Source organism: Helianthus annuus, chromosome 1, assembly GCF_002127325.2.
Source record: "Helianthus annuus cultivar XRQ/B chromosome 1, HanXRQr2.0-SUNRISE, whole genome shotgun sequence".
NCBI classification, from domain to species: Eukaryota; Viridiplantae; Streptophyta; class Magnoliopsida; order Asterales; family Asteraceae; genus Helianthus; species Helianthus annuus.
The window spans coordinates 125,241,590-125,256,610 of record NC_035433.2 but is presented as its reverse complement, the minus strand read 5'-3'; the positions used below and the strand labels follow the sequence as shown (position 1 = coordinate 125,256,610).

Genomic DNA, 15,021 nt, shown 5'->3' with positions numbered 1-15,021 from the left:
ATCTACATCTATGTGTAATGTATTAAATCAATAGATTTATAAGAAATATTTTATTTATACAACCCGTGTAACACACGAAAACTTAAACTAGTTTAAAATAAAAAATTATTGCTTTTTCATAAAAATATATTTTATAAATGTTTAATTATGGTAGCCAATAAATCATGGTAAGTTATCTAAATCTTTAAAAGCTAAAAAAAAAAATATTTAAAGACCCTACTAATTTAATTTTTCCCTTTTAACAATTTTGTTTCGTACAATTCGAATATATCGTTATAACATGCTCATTTTTATCTATACGTTTCGGTATAAATTTTATTCAAAACTGAGCCTGTCTACATTTCGATGTAAAATTTATTCAAAACCAAGTTGGTTCAACTATGATACATTTTTTCTTCCTTTTTTTAAATACGCTTTCAAGTTTCCTAACACTCATTTTTACAATGACGTAACTTGTTATTGAATTTTAAATAAATCATTGTGACATGTTCTTTTATCTACGTTTTAGTATTCAAAATCGAGTCATCGCAACTTCACGCCCTTCTCTTTACGTACCTTCTATGTTTCAAGTAAATTTTATTCAAAACCGAGCCGTGTCAAATAAGATATATCTTTACTTTTTTTTAAATACACTTTTTTATTTACTAACAGTTACTTTTAGAACCATGTAACTTTTTCTTGATTTCTATATACACCGTCACGAAATGCTTTATTATATAAACTAGGTTGTTCCCACCCACGCGTACGACGGGAACCAATCTATTTTGGAAAAAAAATACTAAGTAATTATTTATTTTTTAGTTAGATATTCTCAATACAATAACATAAAACTACTTATAAAACCCAGTACTAAATACATACATATGGTTCTTTGTGTTATGAATATTATTAAAGATTTACCATGAACATCAAGATTTACCTCTAGAGTTACCACACAAGTGGATGAACTCTTTGTCAAACTTAGGGATATCTTTGTCTACTAAATAGTTAATCTTATCTACCAAATAATTAACCTTGTCTACCAAATAGTTAATCTTTTTGTAGTATAAATACTAGCTCAAGGTAGAAGAGAAAATGCACCTCATGTATATACTTTGATAAGTTATACAATTCTCTTATAACATTCCTAAAGTTCGTAAAGTTTTAACACTAAACTTGTGTTAATCCTTGTTATATTATAATACGTTATCAGCATGAGTCGCTTATATCCTAATCAAAGAAGACCTTAAGCCCAAAGATATCCATCATAAGCAATGTAAGCACTTCATTAACTTTATAATTTACTTTGAAAAAAAAATTAAGTACAAAAGAACATTTTAATATACATATTTCATAATTACGGGACTACTAACAATGTAACATCTAATTATGCATCTAACTTTACTTTTATCGTCGTAACTACGGGACTACTAACAATCTAACATTGACTACTAACAATCTAACACTTTTACATTAAAAACTAAACCGTTGGTTGAAATATGAAACAAATCCACGTTACAAGTTAATCCAGATCCAAATATGTGGATATATTGGTTCTTCTAGTTGAGATTTTACCCATCTTTAAATAAGACGACTACTTTTTTCTTCTCAATCTTTCCGACTTTTAACTCAATAGCAAGAATTTTAAATCTTGCAAACTCCGCCACCACCGTTAACTATCCTCTGGCCACGCAGACCCCCAAGGAATTCTAATTTTAAGCCTCTGCAGCGTTAGCATCACTTCCTCCGAACAAACAACCATCCAAATGTTGTTTTTTAATATAGAGTATAACATGTTGCATTGGGTCGGTTAAGCATAGGTTAAAAAGCATGTAACAATGGTAAAAATATGAGTGTTAGGCGGTTTAAAGAAAAACTATAAATTAAGAAAACATTTAAAGCAACCGGTCAGTTTAAAACTAATGTTATAAATATTAATTTCAAAATGCAGATAAAAATAACTAATGTGCACCATTAATAGTATTTGAATTATATATAAAAGTATAAAAAATATGTAAAAAGATCATGACATCGTATTGGAAAATTCATTTAAAACTTAAAGTGGTAACCTTATTATAGTTCGGGGGTTGTAGAGTAAAGAGATTTAAAAAGGGTAAAAATAACTTTATTAAAGTTTAAGGGTCACTTGATAAATTTTTTTAAATTCAAGGGGTAATAATTTAATTTGGTTAAAAATTAAAAAAAAAAACTAACAAAATTTGAAGGGCCAAAAGTATAAGAATCAAAAACTTTGTGGTCAAAACATAAAACAAAATAAAATATTTGTCTAGTGTGATATTTGTAACCGCTAATATTATTTGAAAGTTTATATAAAAGGATCAAACATGTAAACAAAATCATGATATCGTATTGGAAAATTCGTTTAAACTTAAAGTGATAATCTTATTAAAATTCGGGGGTTGTAGCGTAAAGCGATTTAGAAATGGTAAAAATAACTTTATTATAGTTTAGGGGAAACTTGATAAATTTACTAAAATTCAAGTTACAAATGACTCTTAAAAATGAGTAAATTACTTAGATGTCATAATAAAAAAGTTAAATTTGTGAGTATCAATGATATTTTTATAATTAAACACAAAATGAAAGTTGTTTAATGTAGGGGGGGCTAAATGCAGAGGTGAGGCAACTGTGGATAATGACTTTCTCCTGTAATGAATAGAATAGGCCCGAGAGCTATAAAAGGAGAGAGTTTTCTGTTCCATATTTGACGCCCAAAATTCCCATGTCTTTCTTGGTTGGACCAACCGACGAAATAAGTCGTCCTGAATTGGAAGAGCAAAAACAAGGCTCTTCATTTCTTTGGGGTAGCAGAGCAGTCAAAGAACGAAATAGATCAAATGATTGTTCTAGAATGACTATTTCTCACAATTACTCCTTGTGATGTAGCGAAACCTAATGTAATTTAATTTAATATAATATAATTCTGATGTTCAGAAAAATCGCTCCACCATAAGACCATGTGTAGTGGTTTAGTGAATAATGCCCCTACCCTTGGGCGTTTTCCGCCATGTGGCAGTCCAGTCAGCAAGGGGACATTATTGGGCGTTTTTACAAAAGGGACGTAGTTGAATAATGCCCCAAACAATCATTACACAAATATTAATTTTTTTAAATTAAAAACTAATAATATTTCATTAAATAAAAAAATTACAATACTAGTATCTATCTACTATACTAAAAGAATTCATTTTTGCCACATGGCCTATTCTTGGCCAATCATTTTCATGAGGTGGCATGGCTTATAAGCCAGAGAATTCTTTTTGAGCGGCAATTGGTTTTTCCCCTCTTTACCTTCATCCACACTCTCTCTTCAATCAATTTAAGATTTCTAAAAATTCAATCAGTTCAAGGTTTCTAAAAATATGAAATCTCCATCGTTCTTTGCCAAACCCTAATGAAATCTCCATCGTTCTGTGCCAAACCCTAAAATCGCCAGCTCCGTATCATTCTTTGAGAATCTGGGATTCTTATTTCAGATTTTCGATTGCAGTATAATGGAATTTATTTGGCAGCAATCGATTCATGGAGGCATCAGGTAATCAAATCTTCTTTCCAATTTGCATTAATGAAGTTTCAATCTTTTTCTCCTCTCCCACGTCTCTCATACGATGCATCTTATTTCTCCTTCTTATTTTCCCTTCCTACTCAAACCCTAAGAATCAGATGGATGCTTCTTTCAACCGTTCCATTGAGAAAACCCAAAATCCTCCATTGCATCGCACCTGTTTACGCCGATTCAGAAATCGCATCCATTGCATCTTATATACATACAGGTTAAGTTGTTTCTCGATCTAGACTGCTCTAAACCTAACATTCTTTCATGATTCGTTTTTAATCTATGTTTATTTGTTATCAATCATCGAAAAATAACGGTAATTGGTATGATTTCAAGGTCAACGAACTTGTGTTAAAGAGATTAGATTTATTCTGTTCATTTTTTAGATATGGTTATGTTAATTAAAGATATTAGATCTAGGTTTTTTTTATGTATATGAATTTAGAGGTATTGAATGACCCAATTTACATGTCATGACAGTTTCTTCTCCAATGTTCAGAGCAACTATTGTTAATCTTTGAAGCAAGATCTTTCGATTTTTTACATTGTGTTTTTGTTTTTTTACACAACTAGAAAGTAAAAAAATATATATTTACCGTTTTTTACACATCTTATTCACAGCTAGATGGCGAGAAGGTCGATGATCATAACCGGTATTGTGCCGGTAGTGGGAATGCTATTTGTCAGGTCTGGGCTTGCTGCCAGGCTTGCCTGAGTTAAGGTATGTCTTTAATGCATATAAGTTAACTTTTTTACGAAAAAATGAATGTTAAAAACATAGGCTTAGTTACTACAGTAACCTACCTAGACTTTTGTTGTGTCTACGATCTTAATTTGTTACAAACACAAACTGGTCTTGCTTTCCTCTATTAGTAAAGCCGGATGGCGAGAAGGTCGATGATCATAGACGGTGTTGTGCTGGTACTAAATACCCACTTCTTTATACCAGGTATGTATTATTTGATGATTACAGTTTCAATGGCTTTACATCATATTATTGGTTGAAGTTACATCATATTGAGGTTAGGGGTCATTTTTGGTTGTTTTGATTGGATTTGCAGTATGATGTGTTCATTTTATTAGTTATTGTTTAGTTTTGGATAGTGTTGGTGAGTTTTGTGGTATTTGGTTAGGTTGAAGGAATTGTGAAGAATTTGACAATGACTGGAGATCATGATAAGATTACTGCTGTGATTAATTTATTGACTCACGAATATACTTACTCGCCTCAAGCGAATCTGCGCAAGGTATAGCGAGAATAGTGGTGGGATTTTATTTGCATTGTTTGTGATTGGATGTTTTTTGTTTGTAGGGATGGTTGACTGGCTTAGATGCAACTACTGTTGGTTTGAGTTCTGAAGCTCACAACATCTCAAGGTTTGGATAAATGTTTTGCATTGCTTTTTGGTATGTAATATGTTGATGAGTATAGTGTTTGACTACACTAAGTGGGAAGTTAGTAAAGTTTGACCAAATATTTTTGTTAAGATAATAACTCACCTTATTCAGATTCTGAAGAGTACTATAAAAAATATAGCATAACTAATAATTAATAAAAAAATCACACCTTATTCATATGCAAGACAAAAGATCACCAACTAATATTTCTAATCATATATTAAAATTATACCAGACCCACTAAGCAGTCTATAAACCTGTTAGACAAGCCCTCAAGAAGATTGTTTTCTATTAAATGTTGCCCATCACAGGAGTCAGGTGTATCTGTTACTTTCATAGCCACCCAAAGCTAAAGCTAAAGAAAAAGAATATGGTACATAATTTCCATCATTTGTGAACCAACCAATCAAAATTTATTCATATAGAATTCAAACTTTGACTTCTCTCAAATTTTAAGATTTTTGTGATTTTATTTATTATGCTAATTTACGAAGTAACTTCAGTTTCAATAAACAATAATAGTGACCCATTTTATTACAAATGGGTCGAGTCAGGTTATGTTTGACATAAGGTGTAATTTTTTTATCAGGGGAACTGGTCAGGAACGTTATTCATACCTTAAATGTTCACGTCGACTTAAAGTTTAAAAATGAAGTGTTTTTTTTTTCTTTTAGGGGAACTGGTCGGGTATTTTCTGAAGAATAGTGCAAATCAGCTCAATACATATGGGTATGTTTTGCTTATTAGGTTATTTGACACTTTGCGTATCATTTGATTAATACTTTCAGTTTTTGAACTCGGGTTGTTCATGAGTTGAGCTCGATTCAGGTAAAGGTGAGCTTAAGCTTGGTTCTGGGGGTTGGGTAACGAGTTGACATATGTTTGTGTCAAACTCAATACGGGGCTAGCTTGGTCGATCGACATAGCTACAAATAAATATCGGATTATAAATAATCCAAGTGGTTAAATAACACGATTTGTGAGTTGTGTTTAGGTTATAATATGTTTTGAATGGTTTTTCTGTTAGGGACTTAGTTTGGGCCTCTTTATGGGTGTCAACACATGCATTTGAAAGTTGAAAGCAATGACCAATTAAGTGTATGTTTGACTCGTTTTCTCTAAGGTAAACGAGGCAGTATGTAATATTGGATTTTTTCTTTAAATTTAATCTATTTTGGTGATACTTTTGATTCGGTATTGGTTCCCGGCTAGAAACACTTGGATTAAATTGATCGTTTTTGTGCAGTACACACCGGCTATAGATATGTGGAGTATTGGTTGTATTTTTGCGGAACTTTTAACCGGAAAGCCACTTTTTTCGGGGGAAAATGTGGTGTATTAGTTGGACCTCATGACCGATCTTTTGGGGACCCCATTACCTGAAGCGATAGCCAGGGTCTGTTTGTTTGCCTTACAATACACATACATAGATATATTATATTTATTTTTGCGTTATTAATGTTGATGTAATCCGATCAGATAAGAAATGAGAACAACCGGAGATACTTAAGCAGCATGAGGAAGAAAAAACCGATCCCTTTTTCACAGAAGTTTCCGAATGCAGTTCCTCTTGCTCTTCGTTTACTAGAAAGAATGCTTGCGTTTGAGCCTAAAGATCGTCCTACTGCTGAGGAGGTAATATCTTTACTTTATTTTTTAATATCACATATACCCAACACAAAGTTATAATATTATATATATTGACTTTTATAATTATGACATCACATATATACCCTTACTTTATGTTAATATTATAAAAATCGGATTTAATGAAATGGGTGTATTTGATATTTAATTTTATTGTTGGGTAAATATGATATTTTTAAAATTTTTAGCGATAGATTTCATTTTTTTAAAAGGTACTTATTTTGCATAATTGTATCAAGCACTTTCGGATCCGTATTTCAAGAATTTGGCTAAGGTTGAGAGGGAACCTTCTGCTCAACCGATAACTAAAATGGAATTTGAATTTGACTAAAACAAGTGTTTAGATTTTTTTTGTGGGCTACTCTTGCAGGTCCGGTGGATAATTCAAATAAGCTCCCAAAGTGGAATTATGATGGGTCTAGCACAGGGCAAGTCTCTGGGAAAGCAATGAAGTTGTTTTATGGTGAGTACAATTATCTTATGTAGCTTAACTTCTAATTGTAGACTGTAGTCGCTAACAGTGTGGGTATAGTTTAATTTTTTCTTGCTAATATAGTAGATTTGGTTAATGGAACAACCCTCAAGACATTTCCAAGGATCCGTTCAGAAGGGGCAACAATATATGAGTTCGGGTCATAATTAGTCTCAACCAAACTCTGTTCGAGTAAAAACAAACCATTCTAAACCATCCTAAGGTTCAACGAAATTGACTAATACAGAAATTATAGATAGCTGGATAAACATGTTGTAGTCGGTTCGGGTCGTTGTGATCAGAAGACTCAGAACGGGTCATGAAAGGTTGGGGGTAATGGACTGGTTTATATATCTATTCTATAATCACAATGAGGTGTGACAAGATATGAGATATAAAAGTTAATGAAAAGAGATTTGAAATATAATAATTGGTACTTAGTGAGTTGTCTACTATATAAGAAAATGATGAGGTTTAATAGATAGAGATTATACAAAGAACGTTTTGACCCACCCGTTTTCTAGACCCGCTAAGAAGTGATAAATGTGAGACTTATATATATACAAAGAATGTGGATGTAAATCCTAGAATTTTAGTGTGTTTGGATGTAATAAATATATGTTATTAAATATATTAGTATTATGTATTCAGACATAGCTCAAACATTTTATACTATGGGTCAAAACTATGAACTGTTATGGTTGAAATTCTGCAATGTTTTGGGTCAGAATTTTGCACTATTTTAGGTTAGTTCGCATATATTTTTTATAAGTGACAGAGTTTTGTAGGAACTATATGAGCATAGGGAATGTGATAACAATTAGCTTTATATCAGATGTTAATATAATATACACTGAAGCTCCAAGTTTTTTTTTTTTTTTTTTTTTTTTTTTTTTTTTTTTTGAGAAATGGTGGAGTTGAATATAACTATGTCCAGTTAGGTTTATTCTTTTATGCTTTTAGTATAACTTTATTATACATTCACTTTATAGTTTAACATGTGATTTCAACTTAATTTCTTTTACGAATTTTTTACACATGCGTTAAAAATTGCGTCTTTATTTCACATTTTTATCATAAGCAAAATGACATTAGTCTCATTTTAAGGAAAAAATTACAAAGCAGAATTTTTGTTCTTCGAAAATGAAGATGACACGTGGTGGTCTGGATGTTGCATATACAACAATGCTACATGCTTATAACACTGCTGGTAATGATCTTACAATATTATCGTTATAGCGTTATAAGTTATAACTAGAGGTGGCTGCTTTGAAATCTGACCCGTTTACTTCTGAATTGGTCGGCTTTGGTTTTGTACTTTTCTTTTATCTTAAACGGGTCAAATCAAGAAATTAAGTTAAAAGGGAACATGTCACATTCACTGCTCACCCAATAGCAAAGTACTAGCTACCGGCCGCTATTTGGCGCACTAAGTTACACATAAAAAGTTAGGAAAATGTGTAAAAAAGCTTATGTATGGTTAACATTGGAACAGGGCATTACAGTTATCGAGTGTAAAAGAGAAGGGTATGTATTTTCAGACAATTATTCAAAGTGACTTCAAACGGTTGGCACTGATCCTGAAGCAATGCTTTTCAACTTTGTACCAATTACTTATCTTCTTAGTGGGGTCCATGGAAGTGGTTGTGACGTTGTAAGTTTTTCAAACATAATAATTTTTGTAGCTCGACTTTATGGTGACAGGACCTTTTTTTCTCTCAATCGTGCACACAAGCCTGGTGTAGAAGACTTGCAATATTTCTTGGAGTTTCAAGTTCCTTTACAGTGGGCCATATGATTTTGTGACTCGACTCTTAGGCATCAAAGAAAGAAAACCTCATGCTCTCGGCTTCAGTTTATTTTTTTGGGTCCCAAGATGTACGTCAGCACGACCCAGGTATGTTCTATGCAAGTGGCTTAATTGTTTTCTATGACAAAAATAAATTGATGCAGTTGATCTTCTTGACCTCATGTTGGGTCATTTGGAAAGCACGAAATGACACAATATTTGCCGGGAGAAGAGCCAACGTAGACATGATGTTTGGAGAGCTTCAAACCTTGAGCTTCTTATGGATCAAGCATTGTTCTAGGGACTGCGGTTTGACATGGAAAAAGTGGGTGTCTTTTAGTTTTTTCCTAATATGTAAAACAGTATGTATTTTGGTTTTTGCTTGGGGTGAGCCTTTGCTCTGTACAAGTAACTTGCTGGTACTTTGCAAATTGTGTATTCCTAGGGTGATGAATAAAAAGTTTGTTTGTCGTTAAAAAAAATCATGTTGCTATAGATAAATGGTCCTATGATATAGCATTTTAAGCATTTATGGTTAACTTTATGAATGACAATTAGAAATAAGTAATCTTCCTTCACAACTGAGTATTGGGCTCCTAATCCCTAAATATTCTTTCTTCCCATCTTTTTGCTTCTTTTCCAAAAGCATCAACGCAACAGGTTGTATAGATGTGCTTCATTAAGTTTGCTACTTTCACCAAGTTCTCAAAATAATTACAATTTTTGTAGATGAAATTAGTACACCTGCACACCACCTTTTTATATGTAAATTTATTTATGTTACAACCTATTTATAAAGTTATTATATGAGTTTCTTAAAGTTGTACTTCGCTTTCAAGTGTTTTTGTGCTACTTTTCTGCAATCGGTGGTTGAGTTGCAGGAAGAAAAGAATGGTTGAGCATTGTACGTTTGGAACTAAGATAGCTAAACTTTGGTTCAAAGTGTTATGATTTGAATATTACACCCGTTCCAATGTTAAAGCCAACTTCGTTTATCATTCCGTTACTCTCATTTAGAAACCGAGTAGTAGGATAAGGATGTTTGCTTTCTAATATGGATCTAAAGTTAAAACTGGTATAGGAGTTTGATTATGGTTGTGTTTATTTTGGACGTGCATGATTAGTTATAGCAAGACCAATATGGTATTTGATTTGCTGAATAGTGAACATAATTGTAGCACCATGAATGTTGAAGAACATAAAACTGAGGGAGTGAATGTTGGTTTAGGTGTATTAGCAATGTTTTTTTCTTACTGAGGTATCTATATTTTTATTTACCGTTCTGTTAAAATTAAAATGTGGATAACTTTCCTATAACAAGGGTGAAAACACGAGATGAGGTCAAACTATTAATACTTAACAACGACGGGAAACCTACAGATAAAACAACTAACGTGGTTTATAAAGAGATTTTCAACGAATTGTGATCATTGCATATTCATGTATTTCAATTTGTCGTCGTTGTCTTTTACCGTGTATAAAATCAAAATATTTAATGTCAGCGGTATTAATAAAGAAATTTTCTTTTACCAAACCGCGAAGCTCGCGGGTTCTTAAACTAGTTAAAAAATAAACTTATTTGCCCCAAACTATTGAAATTTAAGTTTTTAAACTGAAAACTAAAACCACAGGGGCGTAATTTTCCATTTTGCCAATGTTAAATAAACCACCCGCCTCCAAACCCTTCTTCGTTTGACCGGCAAAAATTCCGGCTAACCACAAAACCCAAACCCACTCGAATTCCGGCAAAAAATTCTGGCTATCTCCATCTCTATCTGTTTAAACCCACATGGTATTATCTGATTGGCCAACAATTTGCAATTTTGGCATGATTTAAAACACGCAGGAAAGTTTTTTTTCGAAAATAACGCCGAAAAACGCCCAAGGGGGTGGAACCTTGGCGTGTTCGGACGTGTTTGGCCGTTTTTTTTTTTGAAAAAATCACGCCAACTACGGACACTCTAAGTATATCCCACTAACTATACCCAGTCATTCAGCGCCAATAAAAGGTAGTTTGCCCCAAGAAAGCTGCATATGGAAAAAATTGTGAACCGCTTGTTCCTTTCAAAAGTGGATTTACACCAGGTGCAAGATTTTTTTAGTAGGATGAGGATAGGGCTGGCAATTTTACACGATACATGAATACACGATACGAACCTACACGATCTTAACAGGTATTGTGTATGACCTTAACAGGTATCGTGTACTAAACAGGTAGACACGAAACAACCTGTTAATTTTCGTGTCGTGTTCGTGTATAGCGTTTCGTGTTTTCATGTCTTATCGCGTCTGTTCGTGTATAGCGTTAATACATGTTAACACTTAGGATCGAGTGGGTAAGATACCTGTTTACCTGTTAGATACCCGTTAAGATACATGTTTACCTGTTAGATACCCGTTAATACATGTTAATACCTGTTAGATAGTTAGATACCCGTTAATACATGTTAATACATGTTAATACCTGTTTACCTGTTAGATACCCGTTAATACATGATTATTCTAGTGTTCGTTAACAGGTATTAACAGGTAATTTTCGTGTTTTCGTGTCGTGTTCGTGTTCGTGTTTGAAAAAAAGGACACGATAAGTTATCGTGTCGTGTTCGTGTATGGGATTTCGTGTATCGTGTCTTATCGTGTCGTGTCTTATCGTGTACGGGTATACACGATATGCCAACCCTAGATGAGGATCATATATTTAAAGATCTAACTATACATAAGTACATAAGGTAAGACTCTTTTAACAACTCTAAAATCTTTACATCTTTAAAATATAAAGTTCATTACCTTATTGAAATACACATTATAGAAGGCCAGCTTATGCTGGTAAGCTCGAGTTAAAAATAAATTATTAAATTAGTTTGATAACCATTTACTACTTGCTCTAATACATGTGAGGATAAACTTATTAAATTCTTTTGGTGAAGTTCAAAACATATAAGTTTTGCCTCTTCTTTGTCAACCTACGGCCCACACTTCTGCCACAAAAGTGGACTTCAGTTATGCGCCGAAGTAGACTTCACTTTGTCGCCGAAGTTGACCTTACGATGCCACCGGATTGGATTTTAGTTTCGCCAATACGTGACCTCTTTTGAAACAAACATCTTTTTTTTTTTTTCAAATGGCTAAACTTGCACACCATGGGGATTAAACCTCTGACCTTTCATATCTTAAACTTTATCCAACTCACCAACATCAATAGGCTATTCTTAAGTTGATAACAACATCTCTTTTAACAATAATAACCAAGGCACAACAACATTACCATGCATGCACATGCACTTAAAACATTTAATCTGCTTAGGAATTCGTCTCACATCCATATTTTTTTTTTTTTTAACGGCAAATTTGTATCACTGACGGACCACTGGAGTATCATCGTGCCACCAGAGGAACCACCCGATCATATCCATCTCCACTAGGCATAATGCCACACCAATTCAGGAGGAAACCCAATAAACATGGGAAAACCCCCCTTGTAAGAATCAAACCCAGGACCTATTGGTCTCAAAGTCTTATCCTACCACCAAGATGCCACTAGGCTATAAAGCCATGGGCCGTCTCACATCCATATAACATTTAAAAAATCACACCTTTGTATGTAGTTATGTGCTCTAGATCAAAGGGGAATTAAGGAGAGAAGAAAAGGAGGAAATAGATACCCAAGCAAAAAACTTTGAAATTGCATATATATATATATATAAAGTTAAAAATTAAATTGCATATTTTCCCTCTATTAACTAGTAAAATTGTAAATTTACCCATTTTGATTTAATTTGTTAAAATTAAATTATAGAAAGACTATTTTACCCTTCATTTTACTAAACTTTAGAAAATTGCATATTTACCCTTTTTTACTAGTTTTTGTCTTTTTTTCACTATTTGCATCTTTTCATGAAGTTTTTTTTTTTTTTCATTAATTTTCCTCGCGAACTAGAGTAACAATTATAAAAAATACAATTGACAATCATCTAAATAGAAAACAAAATGCCAAAACTTTAATCCATTACGGTACTAAAAATTCATCACAAAAGAACAACCACAAAAATTTCATGTAACAATATCCAAAAAATGAAAAAGACAAATGCCAAAGTTTTGATCATTTGGTACGAAAAAAGTAAATTGCTCGACTTTGATTAGTTATTTTCACATGTTCTTGTTCTTTTTCCCCGTTTACTTGTTGATGGTTGATCTTGCGATGCCGAATTTTTGCTTTTTTTTTGTTGGTGTCCATACCCACTACACCGGTGACACTTATATTTTTTTCTTTGCTCATCATTTGCTCTAATTCTCTCCTTTCTTGGTCTTCCGGGCGGCCGTTTGATAATAGGTGGTTGTATCTTCTCCTCATCATCTACATGCACCCATTTATCCTTTGTAGGCATCGGAGCAACTTATAGATTCATGATTTCCCATGATTTCCAAGAACGGGTTCTTCGATGGGTTCCCAGAAAGGAAGTAACTTGAGCTATAAGATAAACAATCATAGAGTAATAAGACGTAAGAACCATACCCGTCTGCTGCTGAAATAAGAACCATACCCTTATGATGATGGCAACCTTATTTTGACTCGAGTGGTAATCTAACAGAAGAATCACAGTATCACACAAGTCAAGAAAACGTATAAAGTAACTAAGAAGCATTGGCTTCATTGTTTCTAGTCTGACCCTCCTCTCTATAAATTTTCCATTACTAGTTCATTTTGCTTCTGATAACTTTTCACTATCTACTATTCTGAATTCTTAATGTCTTATTATTTTACCCGATTTGATCATCTTATCTATTACTTTCTTAATCAATCACACTAAAGCTTCAAACTAACATAAACCCCCAAATAAAAACCCGAACTTTGATCGAAACAAACATCAATTAACACAAAACATCTAGGGTTTTATATAATCGATGATAAAAGATAAGAAATCTGAAATATTATACTACCTCTAAGACAGTTGGATGAGGATATGAGTTGGGGTTACGGCCGCATAGGAGTAGAGAAGATAGAAGTCGATAAGATTTTACTCAATGAAATGGACAATATCCTCATTTAAGGATTTTGTCCATTACATTGAGCGAAACCCTACCGACAACCAAACCGAATTTCAAATAAATGTTTTGGTTTAGAGGATATTTGATGTTTGGGTTTTTTGGCGTTTCTAAGACGAATGGTATATATTAAATATGACGTTTGGGTTTTTGTGTGTTTTAATGGAAGGTCTTAGATGTTGTATATATAGGATGTTTTTTGGCGGTTTTTTTAGGCGGGATTTTATTATAATTAAGTTTGGCGTTATATATCTAATGACGTTTTTAGATTAGGATGGTGTGTGCTATTGTAGGTTAAGGCGGTAATTTTAATGGCGTTTTATTTCATGAGATGGCGTTTTGTGTAGAGAAGTCAAAAGACTTTTTTACCCTTAATGAAACGCGCCACAGTAATAAAGTTATGTTATTTACGAAAACGCCACCACGTCATCTAGTCCATAGATTGTTTTCATCTGACGATCCATAATCGTTCTCTCCGTTCTCACACTTTTCACCGTTTTCTCTAAATCCTGACCCTATAATATATATATATATATACATATATATATATATATATAGAGAGAGAGAGAGAGAGAGGCCGGTTAACATACAAACACACTAATCGTACATTATGTACGCTACAACCACAACCGTCAGATCATCTCATTTAAAGCGCATGTTTAACTATTAAATAATCAAATTAAAATTAATAAAAGAAACCGCCAAGGTTAAAATCGTCCATTGCGAGATCAAAACCCCTGATAATCAGCACACAAAAACTCACAATCATACCGTAAACCCAAAATCAACATTGCATTCTCCTTCTCCAAAAGTTCCCTGCTACTCTCCGTTGCGATTTCAACTAGGATTCATGAATATTGAGAAACGAAGCAAAGCAAACAACGACAGACCACAAGCGAAGAAGATGAATCCATGTATCGATTGACATTTGCGATTTTATAGTGGAACACACAGGGCTTTAAAGTCAAATGCGATTTTGTTTGTTTATTAACCTTTTAACTGAAACATATAGTTTTATAAGATTACATATTGTTGACAACTACAATTTTGCTAGGGTTTATGACTGGTATGGTTATTTATTAGGTTTTGCATCATTATGCAGTTTTCTTAATGATA

The 15,021-nt window shown here is 33.0% G+C and overlaps 1 long non-coding RNA gene across 2 annotated transcripts; it reads left to right on the top strand.

Moving 5' to 3' along the window:
- The first annotated feature begins 3,665 nt into the window (after window positions 1-3,665).
- Window positions 3,666-9,306, top strand: LOC110916781. Of its 2 annotated transcripts, XR_004860537.1 has the most exons (11): window positions 3,666-3,773; window positions 4,178-4,277; window positions 4,430-4,505; window positions 4,690-4,803; window positions 4,869-4,933; window positions 5,629-6,077; window positions 6,201-6,350; window positions 6,434-6,589; window positions 6,972-7,064; window positions 8,569-8,970; window positions 9,027-9,306. It is a non-coding gene; the product is annotated as an uncharacterized LOC110916781 (long non-coding RNA). The 2 variants fall into 2 exon arrangements; XR_004860536.1 differs by having other exon boundaries at window positions 8,569-9,306.
- The last annotated feature ends 5,715 nt before the right edge of the window (window positions 9,307-15,021 follow it).